Genomic DNA, 16,211 nt, shown 5'->3' with positions numbered 1-16,211 from the left:
CTTGCATATTTTGAATGTGTGCACCCGAGTGTAACAAGGACATGAAAAATACTCTCTTATATACGAGTCTATGTGGGTTTGTCTGAGTCAAAAAATGTTATATAAAATGTGAGTACTTTTTCTATAGAAATAAAGTTGAAGATTAATAGAAACCTTGTAGACAATTTTTGGTAATTATTTGGCTGAAATTTTAAGATCGAGAGTTTGAGAATATATGCTGTATCAAAATTGTACATTAAATTAAGGGACTATGAATTCTCAATGCTACTCTTACCACAACGTCTTGATAATTTTGTCATTTTTTGTGGAAACAGTTAACCCAAAGAGTTGAAAGTTCAGTAAGTCGACGGTTCTAATCGTGCCCGAGCCATAATCTTAAACCAGTAAAACAAAATCGATTCTGAACTGAAAAAAAATCTATCGTTGAGTCATCAGCACTCCACTCAACTGTGTTCAATTTGGATAAATTTGACTTGTGTTACCCTGCAACTCAAATATCTCACTCTAACATCATATACCATGTTCGGACCGACATTGAAAACATTTTGAAAACACATTTGTATGTTGTGGAATCTAAGTCGTTCGGACCGATAATGTGTGTTTTCGATGAGTTTTCATTGACAACTATCAATAGCGGCATTCTCTTGCTCTTGCAAGATTGTACGATGACACAAAATGCAAAAATCCTATACCGAAATATGCAAGGCCAAGAGAGCACCCATTGCAGAATGTAGTGATATATGACGGCACAAAAATAAACGTGGGTTTTGGTCTGACATATTTAAAGCCATTGCAAATAATTTTCTGCGTGTGTTTTTTGTTGTGCCGTTGCACCAAGAGGAAAATTCTGCAATTTCTGCACCGTGCAAGGTTTTGCAAGAGCAAGAGAATCCCCCTAATATGAGAATATCAAGCGACAGCTGTTTTTGTTTATGGAATGTAAACAAATATCAAGTGACAATTTAGGGCCGGCAAAATATGTCTTCCAAAAGCATCGATTAAACTAGAGCAGGCACCGATTATAATGAGTGGAATGTTAGTTTTCAAGTAGTTTCATGGACGAAAACACAAGTTTTCGTGCGAAAACCAGTTTATAGTTACAATTAGAACTCCAATCTACTTAATGCTCTGTTTGAAAGTAGTAGTTGAATTTCAGGTTTCATGTTTTGTGGATAGCAAGTGGTTAAAATAGATACATATAAATCCCATTTAGCTAAAATTACTTATGTGCCACAGTAAGTTGGGTTCCCATTTCATTAATATGGGAATGTCAATACTGGCTAGCGTACCTGTGATGACACCAAGTTGATGGTAGTTGTTATTTACATCGTTAAAGGAAAATGTATAAAGTGTCATAATAAGCACTAAATTAAGAATTATAACTGTAATTTGGCACAGAAGATCGCAGCAGCAAGAAGCACCTGTGGGCTAGAAATTAAAAATGAAGTGGGCGTGGCCCCGTACTCTAATATATTTAAAGTACATAATCGTTCAAGCCAAAATAACCAAATTCGCTCAAGATAAATCCCTTGGATAGTGGATGATAGAACTAGTATTAGGATTTTCGGACACCCGGCTGTTATTGGTGATTGAATGTCAGAAACTTCTATCATTTTAATTGCTTGCAAAATATATATAAAATCGAGTCAATACTATCTCCTAGTACTGTATATAATTATTTTCTAATATAAAATTATCAAAATGGCGGTCTTTGATAAAAATTCCGTTCCTTAAGGTATTTCCTGGCTTTGGTCATGGCTAGTTTAAAAAATCTTGGATATCTTAAATACTATAGTTTAATATCAAAAATATAATATCTATTGAATTACCCAAATAAATCAGTCCATCCGCCATCAGGCGCAACGTCTTTGCCGAATATTTTGCGGAATGATTTTGGTGTGCGAGTTTACAAAAATCAACTCGTACAAGAATTGAAGCCGGACGGACAACAAGCGCGTCCCATGTTCGTGAATGGTCCTAAAATGAGATGGCGACCGATAACGACTTTACCGGGAACTAGTTCAACGATGAAGCTCACTTTTCGCTGAGCCGGTAAAATATTAATCAAAGTTTTCGTATTTGGAGTAATGATTATCCTCAATCCATTGTTTAGTCGCCTTTAAATCCTCAAAAGGTCACAGTTTGGTGTGCTCTATAGTCTCAGGAAATCATTGGTCCATATTTCTTTAAAAATTAATCCGGCCATAATGTCATATTCAATGGGGAACGATATAGAGCCATGATTAACGACTTTTTCGTAGCTTTTCTTCCAACAATTCCAATTTATGGGAGGAAACTTTTGATGAGCGCACTATGGCGCGTCGTAGGCCGAAGCGTGGCCTTCAAGATCTTGCGATTTAACGCCACTGGATTATTTTTTGTGGAGTTATTTGAAGTTGCTTGTCTACGCAGATAAGCCTGAGGCAATTACGACTTGGAAGAGAATTATTGCAGGAAGTGGTCGAAAATTGGGCCTCGCGGCATAAACATACATACAAGCTTATGCATTCAAAGCCTCTAGTAAATTATAGCTGTAGCTTTATAAGACATTTTCGCGAAATTTATATTTCTTTCCTTCTCCCTTTCTGCGAAAATGTATATACAAGAGTTTTCCAAAGTAAACAAGACTTAAAAAAAACAGAACAAATGGTTGTTCGGCAAAATCAATTTATTTTATTCCAAATAGTCTCCTTCTGCTTCAAAATAGTTTTTTTCACTGTCCAAGAGCATGTTGAACGAGTGTTTAGCTCGTTGGCCGGTATGGCCGCCAGTATGCCGGTGCAAGCCTTTTGAATGGCCTCTGCGTCTGCAAAACGCTTTCCATTCATGGGCCAATACATTTTTCCGAAAAGAAAGAAGTCGCACGGTGCCATATCAGGTGAATACGGCGAGTGGTAAATGGTTAAAATGTAATTTTTGGTCAAATAATCAGTCACAAGCGTCGATCGATGAGACGGCGCATTATCGTTCAAAAAACGCCAGCTTTCATCTTCGCGATATTCGGCCGTTTCGTCACCAGTCAGAATATTCTAAAGAACGTTTTTGTCCTATTTGCCCTCTTTAATGATGCCCTTCGAATGTTGAATTCTGAGAAATTCTTGGTCGTCAGTCAATTTGTGCAGAACAAACCATGCACACACCTTTCGTAAGCCCAAATGTTCGTTCAAAATGCGATAAATCAATGTTTTGGAGGTGCTCAATTCCATTTCCATGAATTTCAATGATGATTTCGGCTGATTTTTGATGAATTGACGTAGGTGATCACGGATTTTGTTTGGCCCACATATTGATAGTCATTTATGTCCTCACGACCACTTTGAAAACGTTGAAACCACTCGTGCACTCTGCTACGGGATAGGCAATCATCGCCATAAATTTGTTTCATCAATTGAAACGTTTGCGGTGAAAGTTTAACCAATTTTAAAACAAAATTTAATGTTGGCTCTTTGTTCGAAGCTCATTTTCGCACCGATAACACAAACATACTGACACGTAAAATGCAATAACTTCACTTCCAATCAATGAAATGTCATGCAATTCTCACTGGACAATCGATAATGATAACAGATTCTAACACACCAGTGGACATATATATGGCGCCACCAGGGGGCGCTAGATTCAAAAAGTCCTGTTTACTTTGTAACGCCCCTTGTATTAATAATTTTTTAAGGCTTTCAGCGACCAAATGATACAAAGTGGTTATATAAATCAAATTAATTGAAATGAAAGTTGTCACTACAGTTTAGGAAACAAATTATTTGCAAAGCCAAATGACGACAACTAATCAAAGCTAATTAATGGCTATTAATAACACTAGTTTACAGCCATTTTAAGACTGTGATGTTAGAGGCTGTTTCTTGCTAAAAATTTCTTAACACATATGTTTTTTTGTGTTGTAGTCAAGGAGTGTAGGTGACAAACCACCACCATTTATTAAAATGACAAAAATAGCTATTCCTGATGAAACAATAATGAACTCAAATTCGTAATCAGGACACGTCAAATACAAAAACCTCTTGGTGCATCAGTCGCAAACCTTTCTTTAAAATTTGTTGAGTAGTGTAATTGAAATATTTTACGGCGATGAGTAAACATTGTCCTAGTAACGGTTTTAGAAGCAAACAATAAAATATTAATTATTCAACTTTTTTATGGCATATTTTACTCGGGGCTTTAAGAATTTAATCTCCTTGGGTACACTGGGACATAGCAGCAAACAGGATATAACATTTTGTTATTCATATGTATTTTAAGAAAATCACTTGTTCGTCCTTAATAAATTGACAAACTCGCACAGAATTTAAAAGGATTAGAAAGTTGACTAACGCTATACAACACAGCTAATTGCTTAATTTATACTGATAATAGGGGATGCGATGACAATTCCAAAAAAAAATACCATTGATTGTCAAGAGAAACGTTATTCAAAAAAAAAAAAATTATTGAAATTTATTTCGTGAAAACGTTATGTGTGCACAAAGTGGGATTTTTTACGATTGCTATGCTAAAACATTTTAATGAAAGTCATATATCTTTATTTCAAAGATTTAAATGAGGACAACTTTTCAAACAACAGTTGCGATGTTTTGTAAACTTTATCTTAAAGCAACGGATATGTGGTGCTGTTAGATGCTGGATGTACTCTGTTGAGTGGCAAAAGAGAGGTTTGCCGCACGCACATATTCTTCTTTGGATGGTGGATGGTGGTTACACCAAATCAAATTGATAAAATCATTTCTGCTGAAATTCCTGATCCAGAGATGGAAGCAATATTCTACGAAACCAATATGGTTCATGTACCTTACGGATACCACAATACCACTTCGGTTTGTATGTCTGACAATAAATGTACGAAACACTATCCAGGTGGTTTTCTTTCGGAAACACAAACTAGAAATGATGGATATCCAATGTATCAGCGTCGCTCACCAGATGACAATGGCAGAACATTTAGCATTCAATTTAGAGGCGTGAATATCGAAGTTAACAACACATCGAAGTCGACAACATATGGATCGTACCATATTCGCCACTGTTGTCTAATTCACATTCAAAAGTCATATCATTGTTGCGTATTGCAGTTTGGTGTAATCGATAAAATACGTGTGTAAATACGTCACCAAAGGAAGCAACATGGCGGTTACTGATCTTGAATGATACGGTCGATACGTGAACTGCAATAAAGCGCTTTGTAGGATATTTACTTTTGCGATTCATGAACGTTTTCCGACTGTTGTGCGTCTCGCAGTTAATTTGGAGAGTGACCAAATAGTCTGTTTCAACACAGAGAATACAGTACAGACAGAGAAAACACCCCCAGCAACAAAATTAACATTTACGAGTTTTTGCTCAACTTTCGTCAGTGAACCGTTTGCGAGAACTTATATATTATACATACAATTACAATTACAATTGCTGGAACATGATAATCACTGGAATGAAGTTCGCACACTTTTCGCGATGATCAGCCATCAAATTCGCGTCAATTATGGAATACGAACAAAAATGACATTGCCGAAGACATTTTACATCGTATTCGCTAAGAATTGGAAATGGGTAAATTCCGGTTGATACTTCCGGTGGTTTGATATCAATTCCATCTTCCCTTTACCAATTCACAAAAGATGAACTCATCACGAATATTCGGACATTGGACAAATTATCCTAACTACAATTCCTTAAGTGCACGCGCAATGTTAGCTGCCAAGAATACCGATGTTGTTGACTTAAACTGGAAGATTAAAAGTCAAATTCCGAGAGACCTGCGCTCATACAAATTGAACGATCGTGGAATTTCTAAATTCTTTGAATAGGTTTGGTATGCCACCGCATCATTTGCGTCTCAAGGTTGGAGCTGTCGTTATTATGTTCCACAATCTTCAGGCGCCGAAACTGTGTAATGGAACCTGACTGATTGTGACGCAGCTATCGAATACAAAGGGGCAGAATGCTTGATTCTACGAATTCCTCTGAGTTCTATTGATCTGCCTTTTCAGTTCGAACGTATTCAGTTTCCAGTGAAAATTGCATTTGAGACACAAGGATAGTCGCATAGTGTATGGTATCCATTTGGAAATGCTATGTTTTTCACTCGGCTAGATATACGTAGCCTGCTCACGAATTGGAAAACCATCTTTTCTATATACCGGAACAGAAACCAAAAAATGTTGTTTATCAAGCTGCGATACGTTGAAAAAAAGTGAAATGATAGATTCAACTTTTTCATTTCTAAACACATAATTTCACGCAGGACAACGACTGCTGGGTCAGCTAGTACTTAATATAAAGCTTTGCTGGCTTTGAGAGTATAAAATTCTCGGTAATATAAAGCTTTGATGGCTTTGAGAGTATAAAATGCTCGGTCGCATCCGAATTTAGTCCTCCCTTACTTCTTTTTAAATAACTTCATTTATACGACGGTATAAATATTTCATTCGACCAGCACATATCATACACACGTTTGTTACATAGTGAACATGCCACGAAAGTGAACTTGATACTTTTTGTTATCCATGCGAGTAATTGACTTTTAAATCTTAGCGTCGTAATTTCACATCATTAATTGAACACTGCCATCTTTATTATTTTTGATTTCCTGTGAGGATAAATGCTGTGTTCCATATAAATGTTGTGGAACATTTGTGAGTTGAGCAAGAACCCCTACATACATACATATATCATTTACATACCGAACCAAAAGATCATGTAAGTGAGTGTTTAACTCAAACAAAACGCATTACAAACGAATCCGAACACACTACCGTGGATCTTTGGCCAATATACCCGTCTTATGTAAGACCGAACTCCTTTTGTCAAAGCCTCCAAATCGATCAGATAATAATTTTTTTTGCTTTGGAACTTCTTCTATGTTAGCACGGTGAAGTATTTGAAGATAGTGGCAATTGTTATGAACCGTCAACTTCTAAAGAACCGCTTTTAATTAAGTGATTTAGTACGTGATTTGAATCTTTCTAAACAACAAAGTTAGGTTTTGGGGTCTAGAATAAACGACTGGAATTTACTTTCTCCTTATATTAATTTTTTTTTATTTCCGTAATAGTGACGATGAAATAATACTTTACTTTTCTAAAGCTGGTGTTTTAATCTATTGTAATAATGTTCGTGTTGTATTTGTACATTTTGACTCCTCAAAAACTAGTTTTAAAGCAGTGTTGCGGCATAATGAAAATAAACTTCCTTCAGTGCTGGTTGCTCATGCAAGAAAGTTACGAAAATATGAGCGATTTTAAAGGCATAGCACATTTACTTGGCGCTATGCGCTAATTCTTTTCTTGCGGCACAGTTGTCGGGAGCTTACGAGGGCACTGCGCAACGATCGATGTTCCATATGTTTTAAGAGCGGTAGGGGGACAAAAAATTCAAAATCTTTGGAATGGTATGAACGAACAAAAATTTTTTTTGCAGATTATTAAAGGTGAATATTTTCCTCGTTGTGTCACATACTTTTTAATTTTTTTTAGCGTGAAGAACACTTACAAAATTTCGATTGTTTAACAAAAAGTTATGTAAAATATTATTATTTAAACAAAAGGACCATGAAAAAAGATTTATAATATAACATGAACATTTTTTTTTGACTTTTCATCGATTTATCTCCAGTAGTTTATGAGAAAATAATTTTATAATTTTATCGTGCTCTTAATTTCAACCTTCAATAACTTTAACACAAAAAAAAAGAATTTTTACAAAATATTTATATCACGGGGTATGATGATCCCCTTCCTAATAAAGCGGTAATTTTCATAATTGGTAATTTTCAAAATTTTCATGGACCACTTGACGTGGTTTGACCCAAATCTGAAAGAAAAATTCCCTAAACTCAGTGAAGCAAAAATTAAAAAGGAATATTTGTAGATTCGCAAATACGGAAACTGGTAAAAAAATACTGAATATTCAGGAAAAACTCACCAGGGAATACTTTGTTGGCGTTGCCTAAAATTTTCTAGGATACCATAAATAGTAATACTGAAAAGATTTAATTAATTTATTTGTAAGGTCATTTAAAGCTTTGGGGTGTAAAATATCCATAGTAATACTCATTCTGGATCTCATCTGAATTTATTCCTGACAAATTTGGGTTCATTGGTGACGAATAAGGCGAGGGATTCCATCAAGACATTCCTTAAAGAAGAAGCGTTATCAAGGGAAACGGAGCGCGGGAAAAAACAGACCTTTCAGAGGCCAATATTCATGAAAATCATAAGTATTTTTTCTTTATTAAGCAGCAATTTCTCTAAAATTAGCTGATAATTCTACTTTTTAAAAATATATGAATATATTTTGATGTCACAAGAAATTCTGATATGAGAAAATTTGATATGAGTTTTCCTGCGTAAAAAAAATTAAATTTTGTCAAGGAGTTTTCAGATTACGTTAGCTTACAATGTACGAGATACATTAATACATAAAACTGCATTAAACTAAACATAATATTCAACAGGAATTATGGATAGATATTTGCCATTATAGTATACAAATTATAAAGATCTGTATAACATTTTTAAAATGTTTTTGAGGTAAGATTTGTGTGAGAAGTTGCTATGAATCGTAAAAGTCCCTTCTTCTTTATTTTTTTTTTTTTTATAATTGAGCTCGATTCTCGAATCTCCTTAAATATTTACCTATTAATCCGTCCCACTGTGCGGCGCTGAAAATCTCGCTTACATAGCACCTACTCAAGCAACTGCCAGCAATATAACAACAAAACGCGAAACAGACCCTTATTAACATTGTCCCTTTTATGTCATTAACTTTAGGGGTAGAAATTTATACAAAATTTTGTTTCAAAGTCAATTGTGACGTTTCTAGTCCTTGTCCCTATTTCTTCTATATGTATGTGCTTTATGTGTTTGTTGTTTGGAATTTGTTGCAACGCTTGTTCTCTTTATTAATTTTGGTCCTTACTAGCTGCTTGTTTGTTATTACACTCGCTGTTGCTTACTAGTATTCGTAACTCGTTATCCGTTCATCATTTCAATTAATTTATATGTTAATTTTCTGATGCGGTTGCGTTAAATTTTAATTTTTCAATAATGCAAAAGAAGACAATTTTCATTAACAGCGTCAGCTTTATTTTGCCTGGTAGCAACAACAATGACAGTAAAAACAATCAAATCAGCTATTTAGAAATTTACGTTGTGTGGATGGAAAAATACTATTAAGGGTACTATGAAGAGTGTAGAATTGTTTAGCATAGCAAAAAACTTGCATTTGATATGCTTGGAATGGTTCTTGGGAATTGAAAAGAAAGTGTGATGAATACGCCGACTAATTTGATGTATAGGATGACCTATTTATTGGTGTTCACTTAAGATTATTAAGTCCCTTGCTATGATATCCGTTCAAAATGAATAATTATTTCACAAAAACTCGCCTTGATATTTACGCATCCCATGTTTTAAAAGGTCAATTAGCTGTAACTATCAAGTGTTAATTGACTCAACATGTTTAGAATTTTAACACGCAAAATATAGCTTAAACAATGACGCTTAAAAATTGTTGTGATTACAACAACTTTATAGCGCTCTTCATTAGTTTATAACAAAAACATTCATGCCTGCATTGCTTCACCCAATGCAATTAATTTATGATTAAAACTGACGCTGGACGGCAAAAAAAGTATATTTAGTGTCTTGAAAAATTACAGCAAACAATTTGAACAAGGAAGGTAAGTGCTAAGTTCTGTTATTTATATGAGGTGTAGGGCGAGTTTTCATCCGGTTATATTCACTCTAAGCACAAATATACACCGTTATAAGAAAAACACGCTCTCTCAATTTTATTAAGGTAACTCAAATATTGGCCGATATATGAGGAACAAAGCTACCCCAGGTTGGAAAATATTTATATTAGGTAGACGGGGGTTAAGGGAAGCCCTGACCGCATTGAATCCATATGTAGCACACAGACATAGTACTATTAGGAAAGGATTCAGTTATACATCTGACACATTTACCTGTATTTTCGATAAGAAGGTTTAGTTCTGTGGTCCAAATATTCGGTATCTAAGGGCTTGAACAGCTTTTGTTGGATTTGGACAATTTTTGGTCATAGGGCGATACTCTAAACGTATTATTCGTGCAAAGTTTTATCCCGTTATATTTATTGATTCTTGATTTGTACATTCGAAAGGAAAAAAAGAGGTATTTAAAATTGTGGCTCTAGTCCGATTTCGCCCATTTTCACACTGTAACATAAAAATTTCAAAGAAATGCCACACACCAAAGTTAGTTGAAATCGGTTTGGCCGGTCTCGAGAAATGTGTTTTCACCGAAAAGTGAGCGGTGCCACGCCTCTCGTCCAATTTTTATGTATCTTCTGTATTTAAGTAGTTATTGATTTATTGCGCTTTAGGTAGTTTAGGTTAACACTACCGTTGTATGGGGAGGGGGCGGAGTATTATCCGATTTCCTCCATTTTAACACCTTTTATGAGAATTGTTCTAAGCGAATTTGACTATTGTAGCTGTAGTCGTCAGAAAAATGTGTATATTAAACCTATTAGTTGGCAGGGCCACCTCCACTTTTGAAAAATTTTCAGCCCATAGGTGTCCCTGCTACTTCAATACCTTGTGCCAAATTACGGCTCTATATCTTGTTTTAGTGTTCAGTTATGGCACTTTATATTTTTTCCTTTAATAGCGTTTTAAGGGCGTGGTAGTCGTCCAATTACGTCCATCTACGAACTCGTAATTTTCTTTTGCCAAGGAATATGTGTACCAAGTTTGATCAATATATTTTAATTTTACTAAATTTACAGCTTGCATGGAAGGACAGATGGACGGACAGACAGACAGACTGTCACCCGGATTTCCTGATCATTTATATATTAGGTTGGCAAATATCTCCCTTCCGCTTTTTTGCTCTTTATTCAATGCTTTATGAAAAGTGTTACAGTGATCGGATTTAGTCTCTTATCTGACGCTTTTGAGCCAAATTTTGTTCAGCGATGAGACTCATTTCAGACTCAATGACTATGTAAACAAGCAAAATTGCCGGATCTTGAACGAAGAGCAACCTGAAGAAATTCAAGTGCTGCCATTTTTTTCAGAAAAACCGACGATTTGGTGGTTTGTGGGCCGGTGAAATCATCGGTCCAACCATTATTGCGCCATATAACTGACTATTTGATACCTAAAATTGAAGCTCGTGATCTCGGTGATATTTGATTTCAACTAGAATGCGCCACTTCCCACACATCGTATTTACTTTATATACTTTTTCCTGTGGAGATACGACGAAATGCTCGAACGAGTCATCAAAAATTGAACTCAGCGGGTGGACCAGCCGAGACGTAGATGCAGCCAACATTTGAAAGAGATAATTTTAAAGAATAAATGCCAGAGAATGTTCCTTTGAATGATAATGAACATTCCCCATTAAATTTGGAGCTTATAAGTTATTTCTTTAAAAAAGTTGGAACCTCAAAATGAATCACACTTTACAAAGAGATAGGTTTTTTGTAGAGATAGACATAATAATTACATAATGCTGATTTTGACAAACGCTTAGGCATATTATACTGCCCAGAAGGGTCTTCATCTGTTAAGTTGCTAATAACTACACTATGGTCTCATCCTACTTGTAAGTGCGAATTTACTATATCATTTATGTAATGTATTTGTTGGTGGAATAAAAACACATTTTTTTTCGGATCATTTAAATGTTCTTTATTTAAAATATTTTACTAAATTACTACACTATTTCCTTGTTTATCGTAAGTTTTGGTTAACTGTACTCCATTTGTATTTTATTTTATACTTAATTTATATAAATTTGCAAATTATTACCTAAACGACTAAGTATATATTAAGGTGTGTGTCATGTATAAATGTGCTCAATCTGTCGAAGTGAGGACTTGAAAGTTACATATATGATAATAATTGCAAAAGGTGGCCAAAGAAGTGCCTTAAGTCTTCAGAAATAAAACACGAAACATTCTAATTTTTCTAGCGTTTGGAAAAATAAAAAATTTGACAAACAGAAGATGTTCTCTCTTACTCTTAACGTTCGGAATTTTTTTGAAATGTGGTTTGCTTGTAGTTGTAGTAAGTTGCAAATTGGTTGAGTGATAATTGTGTTTTTAGTTTTTATTTTTTTGTGTAAATAAGTTTCGGTTAGTACTGGTTGGTTTGATGGTGTTCGATTTATGATGTCTTCTTTACTATTCTGTTGTAAAATAGTTTATTGCGCGTATTTCACTTTCCATTTCAGTTTTTCACGCCACCACACCAAAAAAGTTAATTATTTTGATCTTTTTTTGGTATTATCCGGCAATCCAGCAATAGTATGCTCTGCGCACAATTGTAGGCTAAGCGCAATGTTACTGTCCGTTATATGCATCTCTCTTGGTATTAGCTTAGCCTACTTTTGGGCGTTACTTTCAAAACTAAAGTCAAAGAGTTTTCTGGGCGTCTTATTGTTATTTTATAGGTTTTTCTTCAGCATAAGTATTATTTCAAATTCGAAAAGTTTTGCCTTTACTCGGCAATTATACACTCGTTTATTTGTCATCTAATGGTATTGTGTATTTCATTGCATATGTTTAGCAATTTGCTCAACTGTCATTTGTTCAATTATTTATTTATGCGTTAAGTTATTGATTCTTTTTTGATAACTGTGCAGTATGTCATTTGGGTTTCTGTCTCTTTCTTTATTTGTATATCTATTGTTGTTTTAATTCATACTGAAATAACTTTCTTATTTAATATGCTCTTGCTTACTATTATAACTACAATATTTCTTACGTGTTTTTGTTCTCAATATTCCCTTGTGCTGCTTTGACGTTATAATTTTTAATTTAATGTTTATGGCTATATATTTTTGTTTGATAACTCCCTTGTCTGTTGTAATTTGCTTACAGTTATTGTATAATTTTTAAAGAATTACGCTTAACTACTTATGCATGTATGTTATGTATCCTTAAATGTTTAATCGCTTAATAGCTTAAATGCATAATTACTTAATTTCGGTTTAGTTCTTCAATAATTTGTAATATTTACTTTTATTTAGTATATAAACTCCCTTGTATTGGTTTTTATTTGTTATCATTTGTTGTTTTTGTTGTCTCTTCTTATATTTCAAATAATTATTTGAAATTTTTAAGTATTTATAAGTTAGTTGAGTAAACATTTACAATTTCTTAGTCATATTAATAAATTTTTTTTAATTATTTTCGAGCGTATGTGTATTCTTAGTTTGTGTTGAAGAGTTTCGAACGAAGAAAGGCATAGATTTTTTTGTTTAAGATATAAGTGGTTTTGAAAAGCATAAAAGTACAATTTTAATGAATAAAGTATTAGTAACTTGTTCAAAATGCATATGAACAGGCTAAATATTAAGAAAATGTATATTAAAACTATGGTTCATGAAAAGTTTAAAAAAATAAATTAAAACTTAAAGCTTATGCTATGACTTGGAACACAGGTTAGGTCTAGCAATCTAGCTTAACAATGTCAAACAATTGCAGATTATTGTGTCTAATAATTGAAATTGTTTATTATTAATACCAATAGTTTGAAATTATAGAAAATTATACAAAAAGCAAATTGAATTAAATTTTTAACTCGAAATTTTTAGAAAATTATAAAGTTCAAACAGAGATTAGAAACTTTTAGAAAATTTGGTTCAAAAAAACTGAACTACAATTTCGTAGAAAACTATAATTTTTACAAACAGCAATATTTGGAAATTGTAGAAAATCATATGAAAAAATAAATAAATTTTTAGAAAGTTATAAAATTAAGTATATAGAAAATGTAGTCCTAAAAAAAGTTTAATTTAAAATTTTTTCGGAAACTATAATTTTCACACATTGACAATTTATTGCAATAAAAAAAAAGAATTTCAATTTTAGTATAAATATCAAATACATAATTAAAACCAAATGGTAAACAAATTTTCCAGTAAATTGATTACTTAATAGCTGTATATATTTTCTGACCGATCATTGAGTTATAATTTCATGGTAATCAAAATTTTTCGATATATGAATGAATAAATCTAAATCCAAATTATTCGCTGATGAATTATATTTGAGCATTTTGCCGCCATAATTTAGAGCTAAATTTTATACCTTCTTTTAATGGATTTCATATATCGTAGGCATATAATAAACATAAATTTATGAAGCATTTTAGACATATTTATAAAAATAAAAACCACTAACAGCACTGTCTGTTAATACACATATTTAAATTAGAAAAGTATGGCAATCTGAAAACGAAATCAGGCTCACAACAAAGCAAAAAATTAATTAAATTATATGTTCTGATTTTTATACTCTCGCAACAAAGTTGCTAAGGAGAGTATTATAGTTTTGTTCACATAACGGTTGTTTGTAAGTCCTAAAACTAAAAGTGTCAGATATAGGGTTATATATACCAAAGTGATCAGGGTGACGAGCAGAGTTGAAATCCGGATGTCTGTCTGTCCGTCTGTCCGTCCGTCCGTCCGTCCGTCCGTCCGTCCGTGCAAGCTGTAACTTAAGTAAAAATTGAGATATCATGATGAAACTTGGTACACGTATTTCTTGGCTCCATAAGAAGGTTAAGTTCGAAGATGGGCAAAATCGGCAAAATGGCGGAAACGAAAACCTACTGTGTCATAACTAAGCCATAAATAAAGATATTAAAGTGAAATTTGCTATAGCTATGTCAACCAAACTCTATAGAGTCGTTTACTTCAGGCATTTCCATATACAGTTCAAAAGTGGAAGAAATCGGATAATAACCTCGCCCACCTCCCATACAAAGGTTATGTTGAAAATCACTAAAAGTGCGTTAACCGACTAACAAAAAACGTCAGAAACACTAAATTTTACGGAAGAAATGGCAGAAGGAAGCTGCACCCAGGCTTTTTTAAAAATTGAAAATGGGCTTGGCGTCGCCCACTTATGGACCAAAAACCATATCTCAGGAACTACTGACCGATTTCAATGAAATTCAGTATATAATATTTTCTTAACACCCTGATGACATGTACGAAATATGGATGAAATCGGTTCACAACCACGCCTTCTTCCAATATAACTATTTTCAATTCCATCTGATGCCTTTTCTGTATAATACGAGTATATACATTAGGAACCCATGATGATAGCGGAATAAAACTTTACACAAATACGGTATTTGAAAATTATGTAAATGACGGGTAATGAAATCTCGATTATCACTTATATACTCTCGCACGTATAACATGTTCGGTGACATCCGAACTTAGCCCTTCCTTACTTGTTGTTTCTAATATTTGCGCCCAATATACAAACAAATTTTAATTTGCATTTTAATGCGCTGATGAATTAGAAATGCATAAAAATACATAAGTATATGCAAGCCTATAAATAATGGTATGCGAATAATGATTTTTAGTAAAATTTTGAGGTTTTATCGAAAATAATATTCGCACTTTTATTGTGATTTCAAAATTTAGGCATAATATTAGATCACACAATAATTTAGCAAACTTCCACGCATGTGTTTCTCTATCTGTATGTATGTGTGAGCACTAATTTCCATATTAATAATTTATTTGCTCTCGAATAAAAATTTCCATTTCATGCATTAAACATGATTATCTGCGTCGCGAAATTGTTTTAATTAACTTGCTGGAAAATTTTGCGAATATCTTTGTTTTCCCCGAAGCCTTTTTCATTATCCAAAAATGTAAATGCTGGAAAATATTTTATTTATGTGTGCATGGACTACCATTTAGATGATTTATGATATTTAAAATGTTTTAGTGATTCTCAGAAAGCACAGCATTAACACTTAATTATACTAAAAATATAATAATAATATATAAAGATAGTTATATAAATGTTTGGAACTTGTGCGATAAAGTCAGATTATTGGGTGGAAAGCTAAACAATCTCTAAGAGTTTTATTGTATTAATACTAGACATTGAATTCATAAATGAAAAAAAAAATGTATATAAATATTTGGATCTGCTGGAGATAAACATGGCAGACATACAAAAATGCGAGCTCTGTAAACCTTCCAATTTATTTTTACCCCATATGAGGTCTTCAGTAAGCAGCTCAAAATTAATCAATTTACTTTTGGTAGCAGACGTTGGAGCAGAACTCTTTGCGATCGCTTGCACTCATAAATCATCATTTCACGGAAATGAGAAAGCAACAGTCATTTAGTTGAGTCAACTACGTTGTAAAATGGATATCTTAATTAACTACT

This window comes from Bactrocera neohumeralis, chromosome 6 (assembly GCF_024586455.1).
Source record: "Bactrocera neohumeralis isolate Rockhampton chromosome 6, APGP_CSIRO_Bneo_wtdbg2-racon-allhic-juicebox.fasta_v2, whole genome shotgun sequence".
Lineage (NCBI taxonomy): Eukaryota > Metazoa > Arthropoda > Insecta > Diptera > Tephritidae > Bactrocera > Bactrocera neohumeralis.
Note: the sequence above shows the minus strand (reverse complement) of the source record.